This window comes from Centroberyx affinis, unplaced genomic scaffold (assembly GCF_046629955.1).
Source record: "Centroberyx affinis isolate AG114_WGS23_722 - 3 ecotype Tasmania unplaced genomic scaffold, CSIRO-AGI_Caff_v1 ptg000478l_1, whole genome shotgun sequence".
Taxonomy (NCBI): Eukaryota; Metazoa; Chordata; class Actinopteri; order Beryciformes; family Berycidae; genus Centroberyx; species Centroberyx affinis.
This window is the reverse complement of record NW_027279135.1, coordinates 153281-167543: the sequence shown is the minus strand read 5'-3', so window position 1 is coordinate 167543 and position 14263 is coordinate 153281. Positions and strand designations below refer to the sequence as shown.

At 41.0% G+C, this 14263-nt stretch overlaps 1 long non-coding RNA gene across 1 annotated transcript; it reads left to right on the top strand.

Moving 5' to 3' along the window:
* Positions 1 to 250: 250 nt before the first annotated feature.
* LOC139642414 (uncharacterized) lies at positions 251 to 2092 on the top strand. The gene is made up of 3 exons (XR_011695045.1): positions 251 to 312; positions 693 to 781; positions 1906 to 2092. It is a non-coding gene; the product is annotated as an uncharacterized lncRNA (long non-coding RNA).
* The last annotated feature ends 12171 nt before the right edge of the window (positions 2093 to 14263 follow it).

The following is a 14263-nucleotide window of genomic DNA, read 5'->3' as shown; positions in this document are numbered from 1 at the left end:
ATTTGCTGTGGATGACATTGTGGATTTGACTGAAATTACACAAGATATGGAGATATCAATCTGACATTGACTTGTTTTCTTTACAGGGCTGGAGGTCATATTGAGTGGTCTGGAGCAGCCTGTCCTGTCCCCTGTTGGATGAAGTTTCTTGTTCTCTTTGCAGATTGCTGCAGAGTTCTGGTTTCTGTTGATCTCCACCAGTCTTTCTTAGATGGACTTGACAAGTATTTTCCAACACTGCTGGACTTGTACAGAGTGTGAGCCAGCAGCAGGACCAAGCTTCACAGTCTGCTTCAGTCCCTTGATGTTCAAGTAAGGATAGTCTGATCTTAATCAAATTCTTTCTCACCACTGAACAAAGATTGAAGTTGTGACATCACTTGTAAGCGTGGGGCGATGTTACCTTGTGATTATCAGAAACTAACAAATGTCTGCTGGCTCAGTTGCGTGTGCGTTCTCAATCGGTGCTCAAATCACGTTCTGGTTGCGGATGCTTAGGTCCACCAGCTGTGTTTACAGCGCGGCTAGAGCAGTGACAGACAGACTTTAGTTTGTTTGAGGTGTTTTTCTCCTGTGTATTTTGTTATTTACCTTCTTGTTACTTATCCTGTCAAAAATAACCTACACAAGCATGCTTACATTCCATCTTCAGGTCTTGATTTGACTTCCTTTACTGTTCTTCTGTGTTATAGACTTCCAACCAGAAGAGCAGAGCTGCAGTGTTGCTTGGACTGCCTCACTACCTGAGAAAGGATCCCTCCAACTTCACAAAGTCTGAGAGGTGCGTTACACATAACACTTTTGAAGGGCACACTAAGAAATGCATATGGAATTTATTTTTTCTTAAAGGTAAAATGTTAATATTTCTGGTTTACTGAAGCATAATATGACTAGAAAATAAAATCAGCAGGTTCCTGAATGGTAGTGAGTAAAACACAGTGAACAGCCACGGCACACGCACTGTGGAGATTAACTACACACGGTCATTTTGGTACTCTATTGGTTGATATTTTCACCCTGCTCCACAATCTGCCCCACCCCAATCTGTGATGTCAGTATACTTCTGTCTAGAAAAAAAAGGTACTCTGACATCACAGACTGGTGTGGGGCAATATATCAACCACTAGAGCACCGAAATGACCATGTGTGTAGTCACTCTTTAAAACTGAGTTTCAAGGACCACAAAAACCCTCTCCAGTTTCTATTTTCTCTGTTGGCTAATCAGGCGATTAGGATAACTTATCATTGACTATACAGAATTAATATTTTTAACTCAGTAAATGTTGCTAACATTACATAGAACAGTAACTAAGTCAGCCATTGTTTATATAGTTACAGCGCTAGCTTTTATACCCTAATCAGGCAGCTTTACAGCAAATATGTTTTACATGACATCTACATGACATTTACCTATAACTTGATGGTACATGTGATAAACTTTCTAGAAATTGAAAATATTTTATTTACCTACAAATTCAGTCATTCATTCATTCACACTCCATGTTAAGATGAGGGATGTTTTAGACCATGGAGCGGCACCAGTCGACTTTTGTTTTTTTACAGTCTTGTGGTGGACTTTGTTTTTTGCGCTGTCACCCAATGGATGTAACGGCCATTACACAATACAATGAGGGACAGTGATAAAAAAAGACATATAGACTCTGTGTCTTACAACTATTTATTTTCTCATGAAAAAGGGACATGTGTTTTCTCTCCTCGTTAAAGGGTTTTAACTCTAGTCTCTGTGTTAATATAAAAATGTATCATATTGCTCTCCTTCGGAGTAGTCATTTGGTGTTAATTTGAGGATATATCATAATGCTGTCCTGGTTGTGCCAGAGTCTTTACATGATGAAGTTTGGAAAATGGTACACACACAATAATTTAATACATAATGATCTTTAGGCTACTGATTCGGAGGAGGAAGCTGTGAAGGGAGTGGACGTTGGCCTACTCTTCATCACTAAAGAGCCTGGAGGTGAACAAGACCTGCTCGCCAAGGACGCCGTTAACTTTGCTGTGATCCTGGAGGAGAGGATTCTCAATTTGAAAAAATCTTTTAAGATTTGGCATTTTTCTGCATGTTGTTAAGAATCTTATAATGCCTGAACTCTGATTTTGAAAAAAAAAAAAAACATTTGTTATGAACTTGAATCAAAATAAATACTATTTTTTTTTTTTTAAGTGATTTCTTGTTTATGAATGCATTCCACTCAGTCCTGTTAGAAAATAAGTGATTTAGTTGACTTGGCAAATAATGCTATTCAAGGTATTGATCAAACTTAAGATTGCCAGTTAGGCCAACTTATACTGGAAAAAGTAACCTGGCTGCCTTAAAATATTATGTTGATTAAACTAAGGTGCTTAGTTGAAATAACTTATGTTTCCTTGTTTGTGCAACAAAAGATAGAAATGCATGTTTGTTGGTTTGACTCATAATGTAATGTCACCTAAACTAGGCATTTAGTTCCTACAACTTGAATTTCCTTGTTAGTAGTACTAAAAATGTTATTGATTGAACTTTAAATATCAAGTTGATCTAACTGTTTATCAGTTTCAGATTAGTCACTTTAACTTATTATTGTGAGTGGTAGGAACTTACATGGAAGTGGAAAGAACTAGACATCCTTAGCTCTCTCAAATCAAGATTTTAAGGCAGCCGGGTTACTTATTTTTTTAAGTTGAGCCAACGTGTTCGTTTTTACAGTGTACTTCATCACAAAATAACTCCTGGAATGTTTTGAATAGAACAAATTGATGATTGATGATTGATTATATCTAACAGTGTAAGGATATCCAAAGGTTGATTTTTCCATGAACTCCCGCCAGCTCCTGCTGTAGCTCCTGGTTGGACTCCTCCAGCTGCGTGGCAGCAGAGCGGAGCTGTTGGAGTAATCCATAATAGGATTGCTGGGCTGTCTGTAAAACCAGCTGAGACTGCTGATGGTATCTTCTTTAAAGAGGACACACAGTTTCTTTCCAGCTCAGCTAGACTGTCCTTTAGGAAGCTGCTGTATCAGGGGTGAGGCATCCTGGGAGGGTGATGGAGCAGGGTCCTGGGACAGTGATGGGGAGGAGAGTGGTGGGACAGGACCTCTGTGTTGGCCTTCACACCTGCTTCTTTTTTTAGCTTCTGGGCTTCTGATTTCAAAAGGAGGAATTTGCTCTAGAAGTCATTGTGGCTCGAGTCTTTCCTCTAGTATCGTCACCGTTCTATTATGGTCGACAGTTATCGTCATCTTGAAATCCTCTTCTCCTTCCAGAGTCAGTTGCCCTCCTTTACTAATGCCTGATTATTTATTTATTTGTTTATTTATTTAGTTGTTTGTACATGTCATAGCAGCAGACATGGCAGTATGATGACACTGACACTAGGGCTGAATGATATTGAGAAAAAATCCAATTGTGATTTGACAGAATATTGCAATTTTTATTCAAACTGTGATTCATATCACCACCAAGTTTTTCTTGTCATAAATTTTTTAGAACTTTGAAATTGTTCAAGAACTAGAAAGAAAGTAGAACAAAAAAAATAGATGTCAGTGTGTAGGAGTTACTGAGTTTGAGTATGATGAAAGGTTTTCACCAATATTGTACTTGATTCATGGAGCATTAAAAAGAAATAAAATAGCTTGTTTAGAAGTCAATTCTGAACACCCCTCTCTCTTAAACAATTCACTGCAGCCTCTGCGATTTGAAAATTGCAGAGGCTTCATGTTCATATTGCGGTTTCGATTTTTTTTCAATTAATTGTTCAGCTTTAACTGACACACTGGGTGTTGTGTAAGAATGAGGTTGGTTGCACCTGACTCTTTCCTGATGGCTGTAGTCGGGGAGAAGAGTCTCTGGATTGTCTTGCAAGATCTTCTCCTTTATCACTTGCCTGGCCTTCATGGATATTACGTGTTTAAGATTGATTATCTCCACTTTCTAATGTTAGTTGGCAACTCTTTCTTTTTTTGATATTTCTTAGCACTTCTCAAGAAATTTCAGAAGTCTTTCCTCTGTATTTGTAGTTTGATTCACCTTGAATGAAAAAGCAAAAGTTGATGCCTCAGGAGTTTGTGTTTTGTTTTTTTTGCTGTTTATGTAGTTTGATGTGTGTGTGTGTGTGTGTGTGTGTGGGTGGGTGGGTGGGTGATTGCATGTGTGTGTCGTCAGGACTGTGGGAACGGGTCTTGTGTTTCATCGATCGTACAGTGAGATGAAAAACAACTTAACCTCTGTCTCTCCTCTCTCTCTCTCTCTTTCTCTCACTCACTCACACTCACTCCATCATTTCATTGCTGTCTAAACGGGGAGAAACCACGTGGAATCTGGTTTAACCCTGATTTGATCTGACTTCATCCACTGACAGTGCTACTGATCTATGTATTGACTGACAGCTGAGGGTGAATTTCAAATATATGTATTTTTGGCTGGACCACAACAGCGGGGCCAGCCCTACAAACGCGAATGTCTGTCACTGACTGAGTGACTGACTGACTGACTGAGTGATCAAGTTACACCATTGGTCGGCCGTGGCACGTGGCACATCATAGGATCACAGAGCCAGAAATTTAAGTTTCGCTTTCTCTGCCATCTTGTATCTCCGCTGAGATCAGGAGCCCGTTTCTCCCACACAGTAAGCAGGCTGACCAATATCATGCATGTAAGCTGAAGCTAAAGTAGAATCTATACAGTTATATCATATCACCGTTTATGTTGATGCATATGCGCGAGCTCAGTCCACCTGAGGTCCTCTGTTCTGTCGGCGGAGAGAGAGAGACACAGACAAGCATGGAGGTTTCATCGAGCCGAGGGCTTATTTCCGACCTTCCCGAAGTTTCCCGGGGCCATGGTTGGTGCCGATAGCTGGGCGCCGATTTGTTCCCAGTGATCCGGCCGAGATTTCGGCGGGGGTCCCGACGGACCCAACAGCACCGATGGGTACTAGAACTCCTGCCGCTTGGATCGGGAGGATCGATGCGGGCCGTGGGCGCGGTGGAGACGACAGCAGCGGAGAGAGGAGACAGGACGCGCTGGAACGGAGATCAGTATGGATGTATGGACTATTATGCGGTGGAAAAGCCTGGAAAAGACTGGATCAATTTTATTTACATCTCTTAATTCAATATCATATCACCCTCTGGTGCATGAGTGTTGGTGTGGGTTTGGTTTGTTTGTGTCCTCTTCAAATCAGCAAATTAGTTTTTCCTTTTGATATTTGTATGCATTGCATGTGTTTGAAATCTTGGACCTCACTACATTTTTCAGCTGAGTAACTAAAGTTTCTACTGTAAAGTGTTTTTTTTTTGTTTCATTGAGTATGTCTAGTAATTAATGATCTGTCTGGCTGTACAATTGAATGTCTTGCTCCGTCTCAGTCCATGATTAAAAGATGGTGGGAGACACTTCTCTTGCCACTTCATTTTCTAATTAGCACACACAGGTGGCAGGAGCCTGTCATGTTCCAGACACAGACGGGCCGCAGGGTCCACACAGGGTCCTGGATAGCTTCTCCTTTTCCTGTGATACATTAAATTCCCAAAACACAGGCTTAGAGAGAGCGCAGGTGAACTCAGGTCTTGCGGTGCATTTGTTCTCTCTAAAACCTCAACCTTGAAGATACTCTTAAAGATGTAGAGAAAAGGGAAGAGTGATAGAAAGACAGATAGAAAAAAGATAGGGAAAGAGAGCAAGATAGAGGTATGCAGGAAATGAAAAATCCACTTTTTGAATAGACAAAATGGAATAGGTTTATTGTAACAGGTTCTACTGTGGAAGAACAAAATGTTCAGATAGTATTCCTGATCAACATTCACATGCATTTGCTCTACCAAGCTGTGATCAGGCTGTCACTACAGTCTCACTGTGTGTGTGTGTGTGTGTGTGTGTGTGTGTGAGAGAGAGAGTGAGAGAGAGAGAGGTTTTGCTTTTTTTTGTTTGTGGTGGGATGGACTTGGAGCACCAAATGATTGTAATAGAAAGAGAACAGAAATGAAAAACTACTACTGTTGATGCTCATTTTTCTTTTTATTACAAAATGTGTTTGTGTGTGTCTGTCGGTTGTTCTCCTTACGTGTGTGTGTGTGTGGATGTGTGTGTATGTGTGTCATAAAACCGGCTCCAACTTTCTCTCTCCTTGTTTTCCTTCCAGTTGTCATAGCAACCTCTTGGCCTTTTTAGCATAACTTGCATCGAGGGTCGTTGATGATGCTCGTTGCCATAGTTACCGGGGTCTTGCTAATGAGAATCTGTGCTTACAGCGTTATGTAAGACGTGTGACATTTACCTACAATCGCAAACACACTGGTGGAGCGTGGATTCCATCAAAGGCAAATGGTTATTGATACACACAGCGAGGAACACCGGAAAAACAAATCTACCTCTGAAATCCACTGACTCTAGCGACCCAGGCATTATCAATAAATGCCTCATAAAGACATAAAGTGCTGCATGTGACAAATGTATTGCAGCTGAATGAAAACAAAGCAGAAGTAGCATAATTTGGCCACTCAGACACCTTTGATCTGATTCATAATGATATAGGCGCTCTGCCAGCCAATATGAAGCCAACTGCTATAAATTTGGAAGTAATTTTTTAATGCTGACTAAAGCTTTGATGAACAGGGTTAAAGGGAAAAGTAGGATTTTTACTGCCCCATAGCACAAAATGACCATAAAATACCGGTGGGAGGTTGATAGGGTTGTTGAGGCTAAAAAACCTTGTTCTCTAGCCAAAAAAACAAATGACAAAGCAGTATTATTTTTACAGTATTTTGTATTGTGATATATTCACTACACATTTTTAGTTACTCACCTCTGTTGTGGAAAATGTGACTTTGTTGTTTGTGGCAATGACAAGCGACTGAAGGTCAAGGGGACGGGGAGGGGAGGGGGGTGGGGTGGCATCATGTGTCAGAGATTTATGGAGGAGTCAAGGAGGAGTCGTTGAGGATGTTGTTGGTGTTCCTACTGATCATTATCCCTTTAAGAGAGTAGTGCAGACTTGCTTTTTTCAGTTGGGAACAACAACTTGGAGATGCTTTCATCTCCCCACATTTAGACTATACTGTAACTTTCTTTATTCTGGCATCAATCAAAAGTCTCTTCCAATAACAGCTTGTTCAAAATGCAGCAGCTATGGGTTTTAACTGATACAAACAGATGAAATCACATCACTCATTGTAGCATCTCTTCATTGGTGAAGATTGAGATTTGACTGTTCACCTTTAAAACATGGTTCAGTTTGGCCCAAGTTATATCGCAGCCCTTTTAACTTCATGAAATTCTAATTATTGTCTTTAACAACAGCAGGGTACACACTCATCCCAATCCTGAATATTCCAATCCAAAAACAACATATTTCTAGAAAGATGGTGAATCAAATTGAAACATTTTGTTATTTTGTTGGCCCATCCTGATGTTGACTATGTCGACTCTTACACAGTACTGAGGCATTTTTCATTGTCAAAGGATTGTAAAATGTTTTGAATTGATAACTTTGTAATTCTAATAAGCACAAAGAGAAAGTGGTAGGAACATCAGCTATCTAGCTGTACCCACAATTCCTGGGATGGCTGTGTGGATCTAAGGTGATTTGTCCCTGTAACATCGCCCCTTGGCTAATATAAGGCATGATCAGAGATATTGCATTACATCCTTAAATCTGACTGACTATGAATTTTTTTCTGTTGTGTTCAAGGTCTGTAGTTTGACGCATAGCCTCATTCCCTTTCTTCTTTTTTCACACCACACACATGTGGTTTGGCCTTGACTCTGGTTATTTCTGAGGCTGATTTTCTGTAGAGTGTAATGAAGGGAAGAGCAGAGACAAGAGGAGTAAATAATTTTCAAGTTTGAGAAGAATAAAATGAGGTGGAAAGAGGAGAGCGGGACTGAATGAGGAAAGCGAGCGGCCGGACAAAGAGAAGTGGTGAGGGCAGAGGAAGAGAAAGGGGAAATTGGTTTATTCTTACATGCACACACACACACACTCACACACACAACTACTCTCTCTTTCTCTCCCACACACACACACACATGCACGTGCACACATTGTGATGCATGATGAAGGCAAAGCTGCCATGAAGGAGAAAGAAAAAATGAGATAATGAGAGATTAATTTGTTGTTAATTACTGTGCCGTTAATTAGTCTGGAGTCGTTGGAAAAAGATGGATTGACAGGTTTGAGGGAGATGGAAAGAGAAATACAGAATAAGCGATGGGCAGAAGGGACAGAGATGAATCTGTCAGTGATTAATCTATTGGTAATCTGTTGTTTGGAAAGAGATAGACCAAAAGGGAGAAGGGGAGAGAGGGAAAGAGAGATCCACAACAGACAACCGCAGAAAGAATTAGAGATTAATGTGTTCAGAGAGGTGTTGAGAGATTGATAGGGAGACACAAAGAGAGCGAGGATGGTGGGTGGAAGTGTGAGACAGAGGGAGAGAGAGAGAGCGAGAGAGAGAAAGAGAGAGAGAAGGGTGAAGAAAGAGAGAATAGGACCAGACAGAGATTTGCTAGTTAATCTTCAGTTAATTTAATATATGTTACTCTGTCATTCAAAGAGATTGACACATGATACATCAATTGCATATTTATTGTTCGTTAGTTTGATTACTGTCATTTGAATTTGTTAACTTTGCTTTGGCAATAAGTACTTTCGTATTCCATGCCAATAAAGCACCTTGAATTGAACTGAATTGAGATTGAGAGAGGGAATGACAGGGGTGAGAGGAAGAGAGCGGCAGAGAGAGGGAGCGGGACAGAGAGACGTACTGGTGATCAATCCATCGTTAATCTGCTTTCATTCAAAGATGGGTTGACAGAGATGAGGGACAGAATGACAGAGGGAGGTGGAAAAAGAGAGAGGAGGAAAGAGAAAAAGACAACAGGCAGAAATAATTAAATAATCTGTTAATTAATCTGTTGTTCAAAGAGAGATGGATTGACAGGGGATGAGAGAGAGGAATGGGGAGAGAGAAGGCCAGACAGAGAGTGAGAGAGAGAGAGACGGAGAGAGAGAGATGAGCAGTAGAGAAACCTGGTGGGCGGAAGTGAGTGAAAAGATGTGATGAAAGAGACCTGAGGGAATGAGAGATTGAGCTAAGGGGGGGGGGGGGGCAGAGAGGAAGTGGCTGGAAGTTAGAGAAGTAGATGAGAGAGGACTGGAGGGAAGGAGAGAGGAAGAGAGCGCAGTTGCATATTTCATTTCAATGAAGCCCATTTAATTGGATTAAACCTAAGAGAGAAGGAGGAGAGAGATAGGAACAAAGGTGAGGACAGAGAGGAATAAAGGAGAGAGAGGGAGAGCGAAAGACATACAGAGACAGTCACAGAGGGAGCTAATTCTGTTGCTATGGTAACGAGTTAGCATCAGGGCCGACAAGGTTGTTACATAAGAGTAGCCAATCACGTCTTTTTTCGTTTGTGGAGCACACAGCAAGGGTCTCCTCAGCCAGTCACCATTTTCCAATCACCATTGTGTGTGTGTGTGTGTGTGTGTGTGTGTGTGTGTGTGTGTGTGTGTACTAGTTGAATACGTTCACTGTAGAGGCATTTAAGCATGCGTGCGCACACACACACACAGAGAGACAAGCATCAGAGATGAAGATAAAATTTCATAACACTGTTTTGTCCTTTATTATCCAGTTCCTGGTCATTGATCTACTGCCATAATCCCTTTGATGAATTGCAGTCCTAGAGGAGATGAACAGTAATAGGTTTCCAACTGGAAATGTGTTTGACAAAATGTCATCATTAAGGCAATGATAAATGGGCAACATTTTGAAACGTTTGAAATACACAATATTGCCATCAGCAAAGATAAAGAACCTTTGGCCTGCATCTTAAGTGCATGATGCATGGTGTGATATGAGGAACAACAATGTAATGACAGATTACTGCTGGTAAAAGCCTGTGTTAAGGCCGTGGCACATGACATATAGCATTTATTACATGGAAATTCACCAGCGTATTTGCCCCATGTCTCACTTCGATACTGTTGGCAGGAACATAGTCCTGTGATGTTGCCCCAAAAAAACCCTCCAGTCTATAACGGCCTTAATTGTTGGCTAAATTATCCATTTACAATGCTTGTATATTGCTCATAAATTGTCAGTATATGATTTGATCCAAGTACAGAGAGCATGAAACATTTTTTTTTACATGTGAGGGAGACAATGTATTCTGTCAATTAAAAAGGTCAACATTGAAGATACAAGATTTCTGTAAAACCTATCAGTCTACACATAAATGTCTGTATGTACGCATGTCTGTCTGTCTGTCTGTCTATCTATCTATCTATCTGTGAAAACACACTCCAAAGACAAATACAAGGCTTGCATTATTGGAGTATTTTTAGCCCTAATTTAAGCAGGCAGGTTAATTTTTTAATGCATTCTTATTTATAGCAGCAGCCTGGGGGAGTGGCTGCAGGGGAAGGGGGTGGGGGGTTATGTACAGTGTATACACACACTCACGCCAGGGAGCTGACCCGCAGTCCGGCAGTACAACCACAATCTTGTGCCGCTGCCCAGAAATGAGGAGATGATGAGTTCCAATAAGGGAGCGCAATAACTCAAAAATGTTTCTGACACAAGCACTTTCCTCAGCCATCTCACACCTGCGTGACCAGAGATTATAATCACTTCCTGGAGGGGAGAGAGAGAGACGAGAGGGAGAGGAGGTGATGAAAACAATGTTTTACTTATACTTTTAATGTAATATTCATACACATTAATTTGTCTCAGAGAGGGAGAGAGGAGGTGTGGAAGGGTTGCTTATAATTGAAATCTCTTCTAGTTACATTGGAATTGGAACCTGCTGCACACATGCAAACATTCACACACACATGCGTGCACACACACACACGCACACACACACACGCACACAGGCAGATACTGGAGAGACTGACAGAAAGGGCGAAAAGAGGGATAGAAGGAGACACTGAGATGCAAAGAGAGAGAGTCTGTGAGAGAGATTAAAAGGATGGAATAAAAGGTTATCTCATCCCCCTGATGATGCTCTTATACTGAGTGGGGTCATTTAACCTCAGAGAGAGAGGGGTGGGACGAGGGGGTGTGGGGTACTAAGAGAGGGAAGAGGAGACATGAAGAGGAAGGAAGGGGTTTTGGCAGTGGGGCTAAGGAGGTTACAATAAAAGAGCAGAGATAAAGAGAGCGAGGAGGAGGAAGATGGGAAAAGGGATTAGTTCTCGCCTGTCTCTCCCTCATTTCACCCTTTCATTCATTGGTCTGTCTTTTCTCCTCTCCTCTTATCCAATTTCTGAGTCCTGTCCATTTCTGTCCTTTCATCCCTAACCTGCATGATGCTTATCTTAATTTTTAAATTCAGAAGCACAGTGAAAATGAAAAACTGCACCGTATGCTTACTAGATGGATTGTAAATGGCCATTGTAAAATGACTGCTGATGGGAGCCACTGTTACTACTACTACTACTACTACTACTACTGCTACTACTACTACTACTACTACTACTGCTACTGCTACTACTACTACTACTGCTACTATTGCTATTATTTCTATTACTACTGCTGCTACTACTGCTGCTACTACTACTACTGCTATTGCTACTGCTACTACTGCTAGTACTACTGCTACTTTTACTACCATTACTGCTATTGCTCCTACTGCTACTGCTATTACTACTGCTCCTACTATTGCTACTACTACTACTGCTACTACTACTGCTACCCAGCAAACAAGCCCCAGCGGGGTCACTGTGGGGTTTTTGTGGGCAGTGTGGCCTGGGGCCCACAAGGGCCCACTGTGGCTTTGCCCATGCAGGGCCCATGTCGTTTTCCCACCTATGGGCCTGTGTGGGTTTTCTGTGGGCTGCCCACACTTGGGCCAGTCCACAGAAAGCACATGTGGGCCCTGTGTGGGTGTGCCCATGCAAGGCACATGCCATTTTCCCACCTATGGGCCTGCGTGGGTTTTCTGTGGGCTTTCCCAGGTGTGCTACTGCTACTACTACTATTACTACTGCTCCTACTACTGCTCCTACTACTGCTACAACTACTGCTACAACTACTGCTACAACTACTGCTGCTACTACTACTACTGCTGCTACTACTGTTACTAATACTACTTTTACTGCTACTACTACTGCTACTACTACTGCTACTACTACTACTGCTACTGCTACTACCACTAGCCTACTATTACTTCTGCGACTGCAACTAGTACTACTGTTACTACTACTACTACTACTGCTACTACTACTACTACTACTACTACTGCTACTACTGCTACTATTATTACTACTACTATTACAATGCTACTTACACTGCTACTACTATTACTAATACTGCTACTACTTATACTGCTACTACTACTATTACCACTACTATTACCGCTACTGCTGCTTCTATTGCTACTACTACTGCTACGGCTCTTGCTGCCATTTGTAGCTGCGAACAAAGGAGCTGCTGTCTGGCAAAGAAAAATAAGTATAATTTCAACAGCCAATGTATTCGATTGACGAAGGTATCCTGTGTAAAGGGTATTTTAAATTTGAGATTTTTATTTTCCCCTCACCATACACTTGTCACCTTGTGCAAAAAAGCATTTACACTTCCCTAACAGCTTGTTAGCATTGTTAGCGTTTCTTATTGAAACCTCGGGGCATTAGATGCAAGTGAGGACAAAATGTGAAGGTATCCTTTTAATGAAGGTATCCCTTTAAGGATACATGGTGGATTAAAAAGAGGATCGCATTGTCTCTAATCCTCTCTATTTCATTTATTACTAATTTGAGAGGGGATTTACAGAGGAGAGATAGAGGATTTTAGGAAGGAAAGAGAAGAGAGAAAAGGAGAGACAGATAAAGGGAGAGAGGACAGAGGGAGGAGGAGTGATATGGAAAGAGGCAGACAGAGAGTGGGAAGGAGAGTGTGAAAATGGGAGAGGCAAAAAGAGGAAAGAAATTTTGTGGAGAGAGAAGCTGCAGGAAGACGAGGACAGAAAATGAAGGTTTTGGTAGGAGAGAACAAGGCAGAGAGAGATGAGATGGAGGGATGAAGAGGACAACAGGGTGGAGAGATAGAGCAAGAGAGGGGATAAGGAAGAGAAAAAAGGATATAAGGGTGCAGAAAATAAAATAGACATGAGCAGGGCAAAAACATTATTTTATGCTTTTCTTCCTCAAGAAACTATGTTCATATAGCTTACATCAGTTTGTTACTAGGCTACTTACCATGATGTATACTATTCATTAAGGTCATAAATATTAATGTCAGCCTATAAAAAGATATGTGAACTCTATTCCGCAAATTAAAAAGTGGGTAAACCGACTTTAGGTGGGTTTATGTCACTGCTAACAGTATTTGTATTTAAGAGTTGTGTTTTTGTTGCAGCCGGCTGTTGTCCTCATTAATTAAGTCCCACTTGCATATCCCCATCCATCCAGAAGGCAATATTGCCTTCTTTATTATAGCCGTCTGTCTTTACTGCCTAAAAACGCTACCCATGCTTCATTATGTTACGAAGAGCACTCTGGCGGATAATAATATCCTGCAGAAACCTCATATGTACACAGAGTCAGGAAAACTGTGATTTCCCAACGCTCAATTTTCTGACATTTTCCAACACATTATCAGTGGTTTCGGCTGGTTTCAGGGCCATGAAACATTTTCTACGAGTAGGAGACAATTCTAGCTGTCATTTCCAGAAAAATAACATATAGACATGCGGTTTCTGCATGACACGGATGATATATCTGCAAGAATACTTTTGTTCATGAGATAGTCACCATTTGTAAAAAGCGACAACTCCCACAAAATGATTGATAGTCCAAAATTCAAACAAATTATGGTGCTTATAAGGGATAGTAGGTAACTTCTATCATTGTAGATAGATAACAAGTCCTAACACTTTTACAGACTGCACTTTCTATACTTTAGATATGTTGAATGATAACAAACTTAAAGGCAAAGATTTGTTTTGTTTTTTGTTTTTTTGCCCATTGATATACTGCGTTTTGTAATAGTAAATAGTAATACTCTTCTTCATTTCTGGGATATTAGGATGATTGGGAGACAATTATCTGCTATGTTTTTAATATGTTGTGCTCTATGTCCATTAGCTTGCTCAGCGGTCAGATAAACAATTTTCATTATGACACTGAGCGTTCTACGTTTTAGCACAACACCCGTTTTAAATAATTAAAGGGATTTTCTACTCCATGGGTGGTCCAAAGCCACACTGGAGCAGAACCAATACAACATACTCATAGACACAATACGACGGTACAAAG